We start from the raw sequence: 18,258 nt of genomic DNA, 5'->3' as shown, positions 1-18,258 counted from the left end.
TGACACACGATCCTATCGTGAAAACATACCCAGACATAGACTTTCTATCATCTGGATTCGACTGGAAATCGACATTAGTATACCCTAGAACTTGTAGTGAACTACCATCGAATACCAAACAACATTCTTTTGTCCTTCGATGGTATTTGAGTATGTTCTTCACTGCAGTCCAATGCTCCTGCCTTGGGTTGGCCGGGAATCTACTTACCACACTCACCGCCTGAGCAATGTCAAGGCGAGTGCACAGCATGGCATACATGATGCTCCCTACGGCTGAGGCTTAGGGAATGTCTTTCATGCCCTTAATCTCCTCAGAGGTCTTGGGAGACATCTTCTTGGAGAGAGTGACTCCATGCCTGAAAGGAACATTTCCTTTCTTGGAGTTCTCCATGCTGTATCTTTTGACAATCTTGTCAATGTAAGCATCTTGGGATAATCCAATTATCTGCTTCAATCTATCTCTATAGAGTCGAAGACCCAGTATATAGGAACCTTCTCCAAGATCTTTCATGGGAACTGCTGCGAAAGCCATACCTTGACCGAAGTCAACATTCCTACATCATTTCCAATTTGTAGGATATCGTCCACGTACAACACCAAAAAGGTGATCTTATCCCCACTAGATTTCTTATAAACACAGGGCTCATCCGGATTCTGCTCAAAGTCAAATGTTTTTTACGGCAGAATCAAAATGGATGTTCCAACTCCTAGAAGCTTGCTTAGGTCCATATATGGATCTATTAAGTTTACATACCATGTGTTCCTGACCAGCAGCAATGGCCTTGCGGCTGCTGCATGTAGATATCTTCACTAAGATCTCCATTCAGGAATGCGGTTTTGACATCCATTTGCCAAATCTCATATTCATGGTATGTTGCTATAGCTAACAGGATCCTAATGGATTTAAGCATGGCTACGGGCGAAAAGGTTTCCTCAGAATCGATGCCTTCTTTCTGAGTATACCCTTTCGCCACCAAACAAGCTTTGTAGGTCTCAATCCTGCCATTGGGGCCCTTCTTCCTCTTGTAGATCCATTTGCAACCATATGCTTTTACCCCGGAGGGCAGATCTACTAGAGTCTAGACTTCATTTGCCTCCATCGAGTCCATCTCAGCTCTCATGGCCTCCATCCACTTCTGGGAATCTATGTCTAACATAGCTTCCGCATAAGTTACGGGATCCTCCTCACTAGTCAAGGCTTCCACCAGGTAACTATCCTGGTCATAACCATATCGAACTGGTGGCCTAGATACCCGAGTGGATCTTCAAGGTTGGTCACTACCTGGAACTTGTGGGACATCTCCAACTGCTCCTGAGCTCTCCTCATCAAGAACTATTTCCTGACGATGGGTGTCCAGGATGTAATCGGTCTCTAAGAACTGGGCGTTTCGACTGCAGAACACTTTCTGCTCACTTGGGTCATAGAATAGGTAACCCAACGGATATTTTGGGTAGCCTATAAATAGGCAACGGCTGGTCTTGGATTCTAACTTGTCCGCACTCGTTCTTTTAAAGTGCGTAGGACAACCCCAAATCTGCAAGTGTCTTACACTTGCCTTCCTTCCGATCCAGAGTTCATATGGAGTTTTCGGAACTTATTTGGTTGGAACCCGATTCAGCACGTAGATAGCAGTCTCTAATGCATATCCTCAAAAGGATGTGGGTAATTCTGAGCGTACGAGAAGTTGCCGGACCATGTCCAGCAAGGTCCTATTCCTCCTCTCTGAGACACCATTAAGTTGAGGTGTAGTCGGAGGAGGTAATTGTGACACTATCCCGTTGACCTTCAAGTAGTCCCTGAATTTGTCAGAGAGATACTCGCCACCTCGATCTGATCGAAGGGCCTTAATTTCTCTCCCTAACTGTTTCTCAACTTCTTGTCTGAACTCTTTGAACTTTTCAAAGGATTCAGACTAATGTCTCATTACGTACACGTAACCATACCGAGAATAATCATTGGTAAATGTAATGAAATACACGTGTTGGTTACGAGTCCTAACACTCAGGGGGCCACATACATCAGTATGTATTAGGTCAAGTGTGCCTGCACATCTTTCAGGCTTACCGTTAAATGGCCGCTTAGTCATCTTACCTTGGTGGCAAGGCTCACAAGTGGGAAGATTTTCTACGGTTAGAAAATCCAAAGGACCATCCTTTACCAGTCTTGTGATTCGGTCAACACCGATATGACTAAGTGGGTAATGCCAGAGGCACGTGGGACATACTGTATCACGAGTCCTTTTCTTGGGATTTTTGACCGACGTAGTTTCGGTTAAGTTAGTTTCAAGAGAAGGATGTAGAACATAGAGACCGTTCTCCAGTTCCCCGCATGTGATGAATTTATTATTCCGTTTAACAGTAATCATATTACTAAAATAAACAGTATATCCACCAATACACAGTTTAGAAACAAAAATTAAATTTCTTCTCAAGTTTTGTACATAAAGACAATCTTTAAGTACAAGTACTCCTTCTCTAAAGACTAATTCTACGGTTCCTATTGCCGCAGCTGCAACACTTGCAGTCATTCCCAAGAATAGTGTCACTTCTCCTTCACTCAGTCTTCTGCTAATTTTGAACCTCTGCAGTGAGTTACACGCATGAGTTGAAGCCCCGAAGTCAACACACCAGGACACAGAAGTCACTAACATATTAGTTTCTATGCTACAAGTTTCAACGTTACCTTTCATAGATTCCAGGTAGGCAAGACAGTTCCTCTTCCAGTGGCCGGTCTACTTACAGAAGTGACAGGCATCAGATGCCTTATTCTTCTTCTGCTTCTTGGGCTTGCCAGTTTTTTCTAGGGCTTCTTTGCCTTTCTCTTTTTCTTTCCCGATTTATTAGCCTCAGCAAGCATAACCACAGGCTCATCCTTCTTGAGTAGATCCTTGTCCCTCTGCAACATATTGTTGAGTTCCTGGACGCTGACATTCAGCTTGTTCATGTTATAGTTCATTGTGAACGCATTGAAGGAAGAGGGAAAAGAATTCAGGATGGCATCTACTTGCGTGCCAAGATCTAGCCCGGATCAAAGGGCTTCGAGTTCATTAATGTAGCCCATCATCCGAAGACAATGGTCATGAACTTTCTGCCCTTTGGACATCTGCGCGGTCATGAACAGTTTCAAGACCTTCTGTCGAGTAGAACGATTATGCTCTTCATACATTGCCTTTAGACTATCCAATATGTTCTTGGCTAGTTCGATCTGATCGAACTGCCTCAGTATTGAGTTGTCTAGTGAGGCAATGACAAAGCAGCGGGCTAGGGAGTTTTTATCCTCCCAATCTTGGTACTCCCTCCTTCGGGCCTCAGAAGCCCTATCATCCGGATGCTTTGGGATAGGATTTTTCACCACCTTATCTAACTTTTTGGAAGTTAGGACCAGCATAAGATTTTTGTACCAGTCAGCATAGTTTGAGCCCTTAAGATTGTTATCGTCTAGAAGCTTTGCGAATTGACCATTTGCCATTTTTTGATAAAACAACAAAGACGTTAGTCCACAACTATAATTTGATTCATGTTACCTACATAGATATGGCTTTTAATCTATGTTTCATTCCCATTTGTTCATCTTTGATATTTCCCTCCTATCTCAGTGATGGAGATGGCGAAATGTCTCTAGAAATGTGGAAAATCACAAAGGGTGCGTGAAGCCAACTGTTTCAGCTGCAAAACCCCACCACCTTTCTATGACGGATCATATCCACTCATCATATGAGTTTTCCCTTTGGCCTCTGTCAGACAAGGTTCAGAGTCAGTTTTTGGTAAACCTTTTTGTCCAGTGAGTGCTCACCCATCATATTCATGTTACGCCAAGGTACTGATGAGACCAAAAAGAACCTTATTTTTATCCCCTAATATTCACTCTTTTACATTTATTTAGCACTTAAATGGACTCATTACTCTTGTATTTCGATTCAGGGCAATAAAGAAGGCAATTGGAAGAAAACAGACCAATTCGGGTGATTTTGCACAATTTCGGCGACAGTCAATGATCTGGGCCTAACTCACAATTCCGGACTCCGCATTGGGAAATTAAAGAAGCATTAGAAAGAAGAAAGAAAGGCCCACAACTTTTATGTTTTGGGATTTGACTGATTCGCTCCGCATCGAGTACGACACTGGGCCCAAAGTCGGAGCAAGTTCATAGCCAGGCCCATCTAACAGCTGAAACCAACTCGCAGAAGAACCTGGAAGCAGCCCAAGTAGCAGAGAAGCTCAACTCGGATACAAGAGTCTAGAGTCCTAATTCGAATGTAATCTCCCAAGAGGGAGAGAGTCTTATTAGATCTAAACTTTGAATGTAATCCTATAAGGATAAGAAGGTTGGGGATTAGATAAGAGATACGATAGGATTAGTTCAAAGAAGATCAAGACTCCCTAAAGATAAGATGATCTCCTAGAAGGAGTTGGAAAATAGCCCTCTCCTTTGGCTATATAAAGAGGGGGGCGAACCAGCTCTAGCATCACTCACTCTCAGATCCAAGAGATCATCAAGAAGACCAAGAAGCTCAAGAAGGCAGTTCGGCTATGGAGAAGAAAAGCATGGAGATTGCGTAGATCATGAGCAGCTAAGCTTCTTTTTCTGGTTCAAGGGGGGAGGTTCGATTGTGTCATTGTGAGGTTCTGTAGTTACTTTATTTTCTTGCTTTCTAATTCAAGTATTCATTGATTCTTGTGCATAATTTTTTATTGGGTGTTGATGTTAATTAGTTTGACAAACTGAATTAATGTTGATCTTCCTACTGCTATCCATGATTTCGGTGATCCATAATTGTCATGAATAATGGTGCAAGTAGCAATTAGGTTGATATCTTTTTGGGTCAATTGTTCGTGACAGCCTTTGACCAATGTTTTAACATGGTTCAACCTAAAGGAATCGATGGAACAAGATTCAGTAATTGCAGCTATCTCAATTATTGTTATTTTGGTTTAACTGTTTTCACAAATCTTAATTATATCACTGTTTAATATGGACGCTATCGTACCCAGTTGAGTGGTGATAAGTGTTGATCGAATGCTGGGTTTGGTCAACTGAATTAGGAAAACACAAGGTTTATTATGGCTATCCTAATAAATCTAAGGTTAAATGCTTGAATGGCAAGAATGCTGAAATTTACCTAGGATCGATGGCCAATCGATTCAACCAAAACCCTTGAACCAGAATTCGGTAAGACTGATTTTCTCTTGTTTAAGTTGCTATTTATTTTCTTTTCTTTTAATTACAGTATTTAAATTCTCTCACTCAATTACATTACCCATTCGGCTAAGTGATTATTGATTTGCTCCCTGTGGGATTCGACCTAGAACCACTTTTACTGCAATTATTTTATTGTGGGACTAGTATTAATTTTGAGGGCCTCGACAACCATAAAAAATTTGGCGCCGTTGCCGGGGAGCAACGTTAATTTCTTAGCTATTACCTTCTTTCGTTAACCTTCTTGTTTATGACTCGTGCTTCTTAACGAGGTGAGATTCAGTACAACCCCGAAATTGAGAGGACCACCCGTCGTTTAAGGAAGGAGGCAAAGCAAAGGAAGGATCATTCACCAAAAAGGGTGAACTCAGATTGCAAATTGCCCACTTGTGATTTTCCCATCTTCGAAGAAGGAGAAAAAATGGCTGACAGAGAGAGGACATTGAGGGAGTTGGCTGCACCGATTATGAACCAACAGCCCTTATGCATCACGTACCCCACTCTTGGGGTAGCCTTTGAACTCAAATCTGGTTTGGTTCAATTATTGCCTCTGTTTCATGCTTTCCCAGGTGAGGACCCTCACAAACATCTAAAGGAATTTCATGTCGTCTGTTCAAGCATGAAACCCCATGGTATGATCGAGGACCAGGTAAAACTCATAACATTTCCATTTACTTTAAGAGATAAAGCAAAGGATTGGTTGTATATTCTCCCTCCCGGTTCAGTATGCACATGGGATGAAATGAATAGGATATTTTTAGATAAATATTTTCCTGCGTCCCAGGCTGCAAATATAAAAAAAGAAATATGTGGGGTTTGGTAGTTTGGTGGTGAGACATTATATGAATATTGGGAAAGGTTTAAGCAACTTGTTGCTAGTTGTCCCCACCACCAAATTCCTGAATAATTGTTAATCCAATACTTCTATGAAGGGCTTCAGCCCATGGATAGAAGTATGGTTGATGCAGCCAGTGGAGGAGCTCTAGTGAACAAGATACCTGAAGCGGCCAGAGAATTAATCTCCAATATGGCCAAAAATTCTCAGCAATTCGGTACAAGGACAGAAGGTACCATTAGAAGGGTTAACGAGGTAAGCCATGCAAATTTAGAAAACCAGATTTCTGATTTAACTGCTTTGGTTAAGCAGCTTGCAGCAGGACAGTTACAAACTGCTAGGGTGTGTGGTATCTGTTCGATCCCTGGACATCCTACGGACATGTGTCCATCACTACAAGATGGCCCGATGCAGCAAGTCAATGCCGTGGGAGGATTCCCGGGCCAGCCCCAATGAAAGTATGATCCTTACTCCAATCATTACAATCCATGGTGGAGAGATCATCCAAACTTAAGCTATGGGACCCAAGGAGGACAGCAGAAATATCAGCCCCAATTTTTCAGTCGACAGCCCTAGTTTTCAACACCCATCATAGCGCAAGGCCAACCCCCGAATTCAGGTATGTCTTTTGATGATATAGTTAAGGCTCTCGCTACTAATACTCAGCAATTTCAGCAGGAAACGAGAGGTAGCATTCAGAATTTGGGGAACCAAATTAGCCAACTTGCCACTTCCATCAGCAAGTTGGAGGCGCAGAACTTCAGGAAACTACCCTCACAAACGGTAGTTAATCCGAAAGAGAATGCAAGTGCGGTGGTGTTGAGAAGTGGAAGAGAGTTGCAGTCCCAACCAAGTTCACCATCGAAGGCAGCCAAGGAAGATGAAGGACAAGGGTCAAACAACAGCCCCATTGAGGTAAAATCGGACCCCCCTCTCCCTAAGGTTACTAATGTTGTACCACCTTTTCCTAGCAGGTTGGCAAGTTCAAAGAAAGAGGAATATGAACAAGAAGTGTTAGAAACCTTCAGGAAGGTGGAGATCAACATTCCCTTGCTAGATGCAATAAAACAAATCCCTAAATATGCAAAATTTTTGAAAGAGTTATGCACTAACAAGAGGAAGCTGCGAATTGATGAAAAGGTAAGAGTGGGAGAGAACGTTTCAGCCGTGATCAAAAGGACCCTGCCAGAAAAGCATGCTGATCCAGGTATGTTTACCCTACCCCGTGTGATTGGCAATAAACGAATCGAGCGTGCCATGCTAGACTTAGGTGCATCTATTAATGTCATGCCATACTCGATTTACTGTGCATTGAGACTAGGTCCTTTAAAAGAGACTAGAGTTGTTATTCAATTGGCTGATCGTTCTAATGCATACCTAGAAGGTATTGTTGAGGATGTATTAGTGCAGGTTAATGATTTGATCTTTCCAGCTGATTTTTACATCTTGAAGATGGAAGAAGACACAGCCACGAGTTCAGCCCCACTTCTATTAGGTCGGCCATTCATGAAAACAGCCAAGACCAAAATAGATGTGGACGAGGGTACCCTCTCCGTCGAGTTTGACAGAGAGATTGTAAAATTTAATATTTTTGATGCAATGAAATATCCTAGTGAGTGTCATTCGATCTGCTCTATTGATACTATCGATTCGATTGTGCAGGAAGCCTTTGGAGAGGAGGACATGAACGATGAGCTAGAATATGAGGCACAATCGGACAAGGAGGAGGAGATCGATGCATTCTATGATACTCCGGAACCAGAACAGGAGTTAAGTACTTCTGATGTTCAATCGAAGGTTTCTCACACAAGGCTGCTGCCCTCTGTTTTGCAGGCTCCGGAGCTGGAACTAAAGACCCTACCTGATCACCTAAAATATGCCTATTTGGGCAAAAAAGAGACACTGCCTGTGATCATTGCAAAAGGGTTGACTGAGGAGCAAGAGGAGAGGCTCATCAAAGTCCTAAAGGACCATAAGGAGGCGATTGGCTGGACCCTAGCCGACATAAAAGGGGTCAGCCCCTCGATTTGCATGCATTGGATTTTTTTGGAAGATGATGTCAAACCGGTTAGAGAACCACAAAGGAAACTCAACCCGGTAATGAAAGATGTAGTAATGAAAGAGGTGCTTAAACTATTAGATGAAGGGATAATTTATCCAATTTCAGACAGCAAATGGGTAAGTCCTATTCATGTTGTGCCTAAGAAAATTGGGATGACTGTAGTAAAAAATAAAAATAATGAACTAATTCCCATGAGGGTACAAGGTGGCTGGCGAATGGTAATAGATTTTCAAAAACTCAACTTGGCCACTCGAAAGGACCATTTTCCCCTACCTTTCATTGATCAGATGCTAGAGAGGCTGGTAGGTAAGGCTTTCTTCTGTTTTCTCGATGGATTCTCCGGGTATTATCAGATTGTTATTGCGTAGGAGGACCAAGAGAAAACGACATTCACTTATCCATTCGGCACCTTCACCTACAGATGAATGCCCTTTGGTTTGTGTAACGCTCCGGGCACTTTTCAAAGATGCATGATGAGCATATTTTCTGATTTTATTGAAAAATGCATTGAAGTGTTCAAGAATGATTTTACTGTTTATTATGATTCGCTTGATGGCTGCTTGAATAGTTTAAGTAAAATTCTGAATAGGTGTATGGAAACAAATCTTGTCTTAAACTATGAAAAATGTCATTTTATGGTGAAGGAGGGTATTGTATTGGGACATGTAGTTTCAGCTAGAGGAATAGAAGTCGACAAGGCAAAAATTGATTTGATTGTGAGTTTACCTTACCCTACAAATGTTAGGGAGGTTCGTTCTTTTCTTGGACATGCAAGCTTTTATCGCAGGTTCATCAAAGCTTTTTCAAAAATTTCCCTGCCATTGTCCAGTTTGCTGCAAAAAGATGTGCCTTTCGATTTTGATGATGAGTGCAAGGAAGCATTTAACAAGCTTAAAAATTTATTAACCATTGCACCCATCATTCAACCACCCGATTGGAACATGCCCTTTGAGATCATGATGGATGCAAGCAATTATGTAGTAGGGGTTGTTCTAGGGCAGCGAATAAATGGGAAGAGCCATGTCATTCACTATGCTTCCAAAACGTTGAATGCTGCATAGAGCAATTACACAACCACTGAAAAAGAGCTATTAGCTATTGTGTTTGCTTTAGACAAATTTAGGTCATATTTTCTTGGCTCTAAAGTGATTGTTTTTTCTGACCATGCAGCTTTGAGATACCTACTAGCAAACAAGGAGTCAAAACCGAGGCTGATAAGGTGGATACTCTTGCTCCAAGAGTTCGATTTAGAAATCAAGGATCGAAGGGGAGCTGAAAATTCAGTGGCTGATCACCTAAGTAGGTTGGTGAAAGACGAGGACTCCTCTCCCATCTGTGAGTTGTTTCCTGATGAGAAGTTGTTCCACATGAGAGGTATGACTCCATGGTATGCTGACATTGTGAATTACTTGGTCACTGGAATTTTGCCTAATGACCTTAGCAGATCCATAAAGAATAAAATCAGGTATGAGGTGAAATATTATGTATGGGACGAACCCTACCTATGGAAATTTTGTTTTGACCAAATGATTAGGAGATGTGTCCCTGAGGAGGAGCAGATGTCGATTCTAAGGTTTTGTCATAATTATGCTTGTGGGGGCCATTTTGAGCCAAAGAGGACTACTTGAAAAGTCTTGGATAGTGGGCTGTATTGGGCCACCCTATTTAGAGATGCCTACTTATTTTTTAAAAATTGTGAAAGATGTCAACAAACAGGTACACTATCTCGAAGGAATGAGATGCCCCAAACCCCCATTCTTATATGTGAAATATTTGATGTTTGGGGCATTGATTTCATGGGACCCTTTCCCCCCTCTTGTGGTTTTTCTTACATACTTTTGGCAGTCGATTATGTCTCAAAATGGGTGGAAGCCAAAGCCACCAAAACTGATGATTCTAAATGTGTTGTAGGGTTTATAAAGTCTAACATCTTCAGTAGGTTTGGCATTCCTCGAGCCATCATAAGCGATCAAGGGACCCATTTTTGCAATAAAACAGTTGAAGCCTTGTTGAGAAGATATGGGGTGCATCACCGAATTGCCACTGCTTATCATCCCCAGACTAACGGGCAAGCTGAAATTTCCAATAGAGAGGTAAAGTCCATCTTGGAAAAGATGGTGAATCTAGGAAGGAAGGATTGGAACCTACGTCTAGATGATGCTCTCTGGGCATATCGGACAGCTCACAAGACCCCAATAGGTATGTCCCCTTACATGTTAATTTTTGGCAAATCTTGCCACTTGCCGGTGGAAATTGAACATAGGGCTTATTGGGCAATCAAGCAATGCAACATGAATAGGGAAGAAGCAGGGAAGGAAAGGAAACTCCAGTTGCAAGAGCTGGAAGAGTTGAGGTTAGAGGCATACGAGAATTCAAGAATCTACAAAGAAAAGACCAAATCGTTCCATGACAATGCACTCTTAAGAAAACAATTTAAAATTGGACAAAAGGTCTTATTGTATAATTCTCGACTTCAACTCATGTCAGGTAAGTTGCGTTCCAGGTGGATGGGTCCGTTTACTGTGACTAATGTTTTTCCCTATGGTGCAGTGGAGATCAAAAGTCTTGACACAGGTAAGATCTTCAAGGTGAATGGACATCGATTGAAGTTGTTCCACGAAGATGCAAATGTCCCCTCTACGGTAGACATCTCGTTGGACATTCCACGGTATTCATTGGATTAAACAATTGCGCTTTTGGGAGGCAACTCATTATGTTTAGTTAATTTTGTTATTTTGTTTGGTTTTGATTTTTGTGTTTAGTAGGAACCTCAAAAAGTGAACAGGGAAGTACCCCCAAATCCTTCTACTTTATGCATAATCACATACATTGGGGACAATGTATAACTTAAGTGTGGGGGGATTAGGGAAATCTCATGGAAATTTGGGATACCTTACCGTCTTGAAATTTCTGCTCCCGGAAACTTATCCTTGAACGATTTCAACTTATCAGGAATCATGTGCTTAGGCTGAATAGATAAGATAGGATGCAAGCATGACTAACTTAATCTCTCTTGGCTGCATATGGTACCTCATGATTTTAATCGATCAATAGGCAAGATGCATAAGGGTTTGATTGATTTTCACATAATTATCTATCAAACATGGGTTGATTATTCTAGAACTTGCTGTGTTAGGCATATAGAGACCACGATCAATGAATTCATGGATCAGGCAGTGAAACCCTATGATTCTTGTGAAAAAAAAAAAAGGAGTTTGAAAATAAAATCGTGACTAATGTGAGATGGAGCATAAAATGCACTCACATCTAGAAATGAAAGCAAGGGTGAGATAGAGCATAAAATGCACTCACCCTAGAACCCCAACCCCATTCTCACCTTCAGATCCTAGGAATTCACACTAAGTGGTGGAGATGTGATATATAGCAAGATTATGGCAATAAGCATACCTTGTTTTTATTCAAAGAAAAGTAATTGCTTCTAGCTGAATTGGTTTGTTAAAAGCAATGAGCACCCGTGCAATCCAAGGAGTTTCAGCCCTGGAAGGCTTGTCTCCTTGACTATTGATTTAACTTGGGACCATGAGGAATGGTGATTTGTTATCACTCTTGGACAAGAAAAAGGGGAGAAAGAGATGAAAAGGGAAAGTTTACCAAGTCTGGACTAAAGCATGCAATGAACCAGGCCTCATGTAGAGAAAAAGAAAGATTGAAAGTTAGTAGTTGGTTTCTTTTGTGTTACTTGAGTTTTTGCCTTGCCTGAGGACGGGCAAAGTTTAAGTGTGGGGGGATTTGATGAGACCAAAAAGAAACCTATTTTTATCCCCTAATATTCACTCTTTTTCATTTATTTAGCACTTAAATGGACTCATGACCCTTGTATTTCGATTCAAGGCAATAAAGAAGGCAATTTGGAAGGAAACAGGCCAATTCGGGTGATTTTGCACAGTTTCGGCGACAGTCAGTGATCTAGGCCTAACTCACAATTTCAGACTCCGAATTGGAAAATTCAAGAAGCATTAGAAAGAAGAAAGAAAGAATCACAACTTTTATGTTTTGGGTTTTAACTGATTCGGTCAGCATCGAGTACGAAACTGGGCCCGAATTCGGAGAATGTTCGCAGCCAGGCCCATTTAACAGCTGAAACCAACTCGCAAAAGAACCTGGAAGCAGCCCAAGTAGCAGAGAAGCCCAACTCGGATACAAGAGTCTAGAGTCCTAATTAGAATGTAATCTCCCAAGAGGGAGAGAGTCTTATTAGATCTAAACTTTGAATGTAATCCTATAAGGATAAGAAGGTTGGGGATTAGATAAGAGATACGATAGGATTAGTTCAAAGAAGATCAAGACTCCCTAAAGATAAGATGATCTCTTAGAAGGAGTTGGAAAATAGCCCTCTCCTTTGGCTATATAAAGAGGGGGGCGAACCAGCTCTAGCATCACTCACTCTCAGATCCAAGAGATCATCAAGAAGACCAAGAAGCTCAAGAAGGCAGTTCGGCTATGGAGAAGAAAAGCATGGAGATTGCGTAGATCATGAGCAACTAAGCTTCTTTTTCTGGTTCAAGGGGGGAGGTTCGATTGTGTCATTGTGAGGTTCTGTAGTTACTTTATTTTCTTGCTTTCTAATTCAAGTATTCATTGATTCTTGTGCATAATTTTTTATTGGGTGTTGATGTTAATTAGTTTGACAAACTGAATTAATGTTGATCTTCCTACTGCTATCCATGATTTCGGTGATCCATAATTGTCATGAATAATGGTGCAAGTAGCAATTAGGTTGATATCTTTTTGGGTCAATTGTTCGTGACAGCCTTTGACCAATGTTTTAACATGGTTCAACCTAAAGGAATCGATGGAACAAGATTCAGTAATTGCAGCTATCTCAATTATTGTTATTTTGGTTTAACTGTTTTCACAAATCTTAATTATATCACTGTTTAATATGGACGCTATCGTACCCAGTTGAGTGGTGATAAGTGTTGATCGAATGCTGGGTTTGGTCAACTGAATTAGGAAAACACAAGGTTTATTATGGCTATCCTAATAAATCTAAGGTTAAATGCTTGAATGGCAAGAATGCTGAAATTTACCTAGGATCGATGGCCAATCGATTCAACCCGAACCCTTGAACCAGAATTTGGTAAGACTGATTTTCTCTTGTTTAAGTTGCTATTTATTTTCTTTTCTTTTAATTTCAGTATTTAAATTCTCCCACTCAATTACATTACCCATTCGGCTAAGAGATTATTGATTTGCTCCCTGTGGGATTCAACCTAGAACCACTTTTACTGCAATTATTTTATTGTGGGACTAGTATTAATTTTGAGGGCCTCGACAACCCATCAGGTACCGTGAGAGAGTTCCCATTTTCTGGTGAAGCCCCTTCCACATCGGTCTATGACGCCCCTATCATCTTATGAAACACTCTGACAAATCCAACAACAAATGGATAGCCCAATTTTTTGGTGTCTTTCCTCATTACTGAAGGACCCATCATTGTGCTAATGACGGAAGGCCTTTAGAGAGTCCATCATATGGTCCTCCCTATCACATGCACTCATATTTGTTGGAGGGAACAAAATTATGCCCTAGTTCTAATTTAGGTCAAACCAAAGTGGCTCCCACTGACTTTCATAAAGTCAAATTTCTGGTGGGCCTTAATCGGCTAGGGTTTCCGCACGCGTCCCTTTTCAGGGTTGTGGGGCCCACCAAGTACGGAGGGGTCATCCAATGACCTTATGGGATACCATGGCAATGATGTGCATTCAGCCATGGTGTGCGTAAGAGCCACTAACGAGTCAACATGGGCCAAGTGCTTATGGCCCATGGTTGCAGCACATCAAACATCCACACATTGCATGATATGGAAGAATTGATCCAATCAATTAACTACTGTAAAGCCCATTAATCAGCCCCATTAAAATTCATAACATTAACAATTAACGTTGTCTAGGTCTATGGGCTGAATCGCAGTTTGCAGTTCAGCCCATATAGCTTTTCTCACAAGAGTAGGCTTTTGCAGTTTTAACCCTTTAAAATTGGACTTTACAAGTGGGCCGAATTAATCCCTGCAATTAAACATCAGATTTGGAATAGAAAGTGTGAGGAAAAATGGACTGAAAACAATCCCTTTCGAACCCTGGATTCGGTCCAAACAGTTTTGGTCCAATCTAGTCCGAAATTGTCCGAAACTGATTTTCAATTCAAGAGTTAATTCATGAAAGATCTGAAATTAATAATTTTGATTTTAGACAATCATAAATCAAATGTGGACTATTCGCACCACTTGCAAAACATAGGCTAATCACTAGGGTTGCAGTTTCACAAACTGCAAAACGTAGAATGTGATTTCTCCTTATGCAAATCTCTAGCGCCGCCTTCTTCAATCAAGAAAATAAAATTACAGAAATCCTATTTCTATTAATTAATTACATTCTTGATCAAATCCTATACATTCAGTCTAGATAAATAAAAAAAAATATTTTACAGACTGAATTGAATGAAAAATAAAAAGAAGAATTGCGCAGACCATCTGCGCCAAATCTGCACTTCGATCTCTAGGTTCGAACAGACCATTAAATCAAAAATAAATAAAGAACAGTTCTAAATAAATTTTAGATTTAATAAAATTAATTTCAGATCAATTGCCCTCAGCAAGAAACAATTTCTTGGAAAAAGAAAATAATCTGCGCAAATCTTGGTAGAACAACTTCTGCCCATCTGCGCAGGTTCAGATCTAATTTTCTTGGTTCAAGATTCAAACCTGTGGCTCTGATACCACTGAAAGAATGGTAGGATCCATCGTATGGACGCCAAAAAGGTTGCAGAATGGGTGGGCAAATTTCAAAAATTTTTCTACCTTCTTCCAACTAGGAATCATATTCCCTAAATTTAGAATACAATATTCAAGGATCCTACTTGAACCATAATCGAACCAGATCTGAACCAAAAGACAAGGGAGGAATTATACCTGATCCAGAGAAGCAGTATCTCCCAAAGTTGGTGTTCACGCCCAAAGAGGACACCAAGATCCGCTCCTGCTGAAGATGACACAGCAATATGTGGAACGGAACCAGTAGAGTGCGTCCTATACACTGAATCCTTCGCAAGAATCCTCTAGAAACACTAAGCACCGAAACTTTTCAATTCTTTGATATCAAGAACTGATTTCTTGATTTCTTTTCTTCAAAGATTGAATCTTTTCAGAGAATGGCGGTGGCTGGAGGAGAACTCCTGAGATGAAGATGGCGAAGAATGCTTCTCTTCTCTCTGGAGTTAATATGAGATCCTATCTCAATTCGCAGGATGATTTCTTTCACAAAAACCCTAGGTTCGAATTCTGTTGTGTCTCTCTTAGGGTTTCTCCTCTTTTCTTCTTGAATAAGAAATCTCCTAATTAAGAGTTATCCCAATCCAAATCAGCATCTGGATATGGGGATGATCTTAATCCTATCTGCAGATTAGGTTAGCTAACTCCTAATTTTATCATTATCAGGAGATTAGCATATTCAAATTTGATTTGAATTTGGTCTCCTAGAGTGGATTAGGTTAAAGACCCAATTGTTTTGCTAACCTTAATCTCAGATCCGCCCCTTAAGTGTTATGGACACACCGTCGGTAGCACACTGCGGCGCAGTCATGGGCAGCGGCACGAACAGCAGGCCGCACAGCAGCACGCACCGTCCGGCAGCGCCGCACAGCAGCACGCATCGCCCGGCAGCGCACAACACACAACGCCTGGCAGCATACAACACGCACCGCCCAGTAGCGTGCAGCACGCACCGCACGGCAGCAGCACTAGGCAGCAGCACGCACTGCACGGCAGCAGCACACACCACACGGCAACAGCACTAGGCAGCAGCATGCATTGCAAGGCAGCAACACACACCACATGGCAGTAGCACTATGAGACGCGCAGCAGCAGTAGGGCGGGACCCACACGACAACTCATCAAGGTGGGTCCACACTTATCTTACCACATCAGCTCTGCTCGCCAACTCGCTGAAGGGATGAGAGATCCATCCTCATGGACGCCCAAAGATTGCAAAATAAGGGGCCAATTTCAAAAATTTTTCTCTCCCTTCAACTGGGAATCACATTCCCTATTTAGAAAATCATATTTTCAAGGATCATTCTTGAACATTAAACTGAATCAAATCTGAACCAAAAGGAGTAGGAGAGAATTATACCTGATACAGAGAAGTAGTATCTCCCAATGGAGGTGTTCACGCTCAAGGAAGGATCGAAAAACTGCTCCCACTGAAGATGGCGCAGTGCAGGATGGAGCAGAATCAGCAGTGTTCTTCTCCAAGAACTCTGTCCTTCACAAGTATCAGCAGGATGGTACGTGAGCACAGCTTCCTTTCAATCCTTTCTCAAAGAACTAATGTCAAGATCCAATCATGACTTCTCCCACAACTGGAGATCGAACTAGCAAACAGGGCAGCAAGAACAGGAAGGCAACAAGAGAGTATTCGCTGGGTGCAGAATTCTCTCTTCTTGATTTCAGCACTAAAGAAAATCTGAGGTATGTCTCTTACACTACCGCCCCTTTCTTTTGTTAACCTAAAAGATCAGCTCCTAATCCAATTAGGAGCAGCTTATCCAAATCATATTTGGATAAGACTACTCTTTAGGTGAAAGGGATAAACCCTTATCTTATCTGCAGATTAGATTAGCCTTCTCCTAATCTCATTAGGAGGTTTCTAGATCTGAATCACATTCAGATCTGGACTCTCTGAGTGGATAGGGTCAAGACCCTATCCTATCTGCTAATCCATCTCAGAATTCGCCCCATTATTAACTAAATAAATAGCCCAGTTCGAAATTGGCTTTAGGCCCATTAAGCTTATGTGCTCACATAACCATCATAACTGTTGCCCAGTTGGGCTTCCTTGTATGGCGTGGGACCCAAATATTGATCTACACATCAGCCACATCGGTTCAGCCCAACCTTTGTTACAAGGCCTGGCCGAATACACTGTTAAAGACAGTGCAACCCCTGAAACCCATCGAATGGGCTCTATGGGCCCAACACTTACCCTAAGTGGTCCTTGGGCCAAGCCACCTTATAACACCCAGGGACTGTGGGCAGATGCAAGATTAGCCCATCAGGTATTATTCTCAATGGTCTTACACTTAACCTCTCAGCCCATAATGATCATACACTGCCTGACAAGAGAGGACCTCTCCCTCGGCTACAAGGAACAGTGTTGCACTCTCTACTTATATGGGTCTCGAGAATTAAAACCTTCTTGCAAACATTTTAGTAACCATAGTATATATACTTTTATATCTCATATAAAATAGATTTTGCGAAACAAATCTCAACGATTGAAATCGGCTGCCGGCAGTCTTGGTTTCCATCAGTGAGAGTGCATCCCCGATCATTACCTTTGTTCGACAAAGGGGCTGATCCTGTCACTATGATCACCCACTCAGATGAATTCTCAGACAGTCCCAACATACCCAGGTTTTGACCCCCGCTAAGGATCTCACTGATTGGAATATCAAAGACAGCCCAATCCGACACCTAGTGTAGTATCATAATCGAGTCTAGGGGTCGGGTGTAACTTTCCAGTTTTGCCCATCAATCTCCAAGGTCCAGGGCAATACTGAAAATCTGGTCCAGTTCAAAGATTCAATTAATCCTACACTGTATGTGCCTAGGGTCTCACCCTGGTAGCTGAGACAGGCCACCCCAACCGACTTGGTGGCACCACAGTGTCAGCCTTGTCAGGATAGATCTCCCCAGACCGACTCAGTGGCTGTGAACATTCTAAACTAACACGAGTCTCATTAAGTGTCCAGTTTAAGGGTATTACACAGAAACATACCAAGGGAACATGAATCAAATATGCACTTTTATTCATTTACAATAAACTCATAAAGTACATCATTCTGATTGAAGCTAAGGGCATACAAAACTGTCTAACAGCTCCCACTTTTGTCCTTCGAAGGTACTTAAGTATGTTTTTCACAGCAGTCCAATGCTCCTGCCCTGGGTTGGCCTAAAATCTGCTTACTACACTCACTGCCTGAGCAATGTCAGGACGTGTGCACAGCATGGCATACATGATGCTCCCTATGGCTGAGGCATAAGGAACGTCTTTCATGCCATCAATCTCCTCAGAAGTCTTGGGAGACATCTTCTGGGAGAGAGTGACTCCGTGCCTGAAAGGAACATTTCCTTTCTTGGAATTT

The 18,258-nt window shown here is 41.7% G+C and overlaps 1 pseudogene; it reads left to right on the top strand.

The window, feature by feature from the left end:
• The window catches only part of LOC148800705 (uncharacterized), a 32,958-nt pseudogene that overhangs the window by 4,865 nt on the left and 9,835 nt on the right, over positions 1–18,258 (top strand).

This window comes from Nelumbo nucifera, chromosome 4 (genome assembly GCF_055504915.1).
Source record: "Nelumbo nucifera cultivar China Antique chromosome 4, China Antique-T2T, whole genome shotgun sequence".
Taxonomy (NCBI): Eukaryota; Viridiplantae; Streptophyta; class Magnoliopsida; order Proteales; family Nelumbonaceae; genus Nelumbo; species Nelumbo nucifera.
Note: the sequence above shows the minus strand (reverse complement) of the source record. Positions and strands in the feature narration are given on the sequence as shown.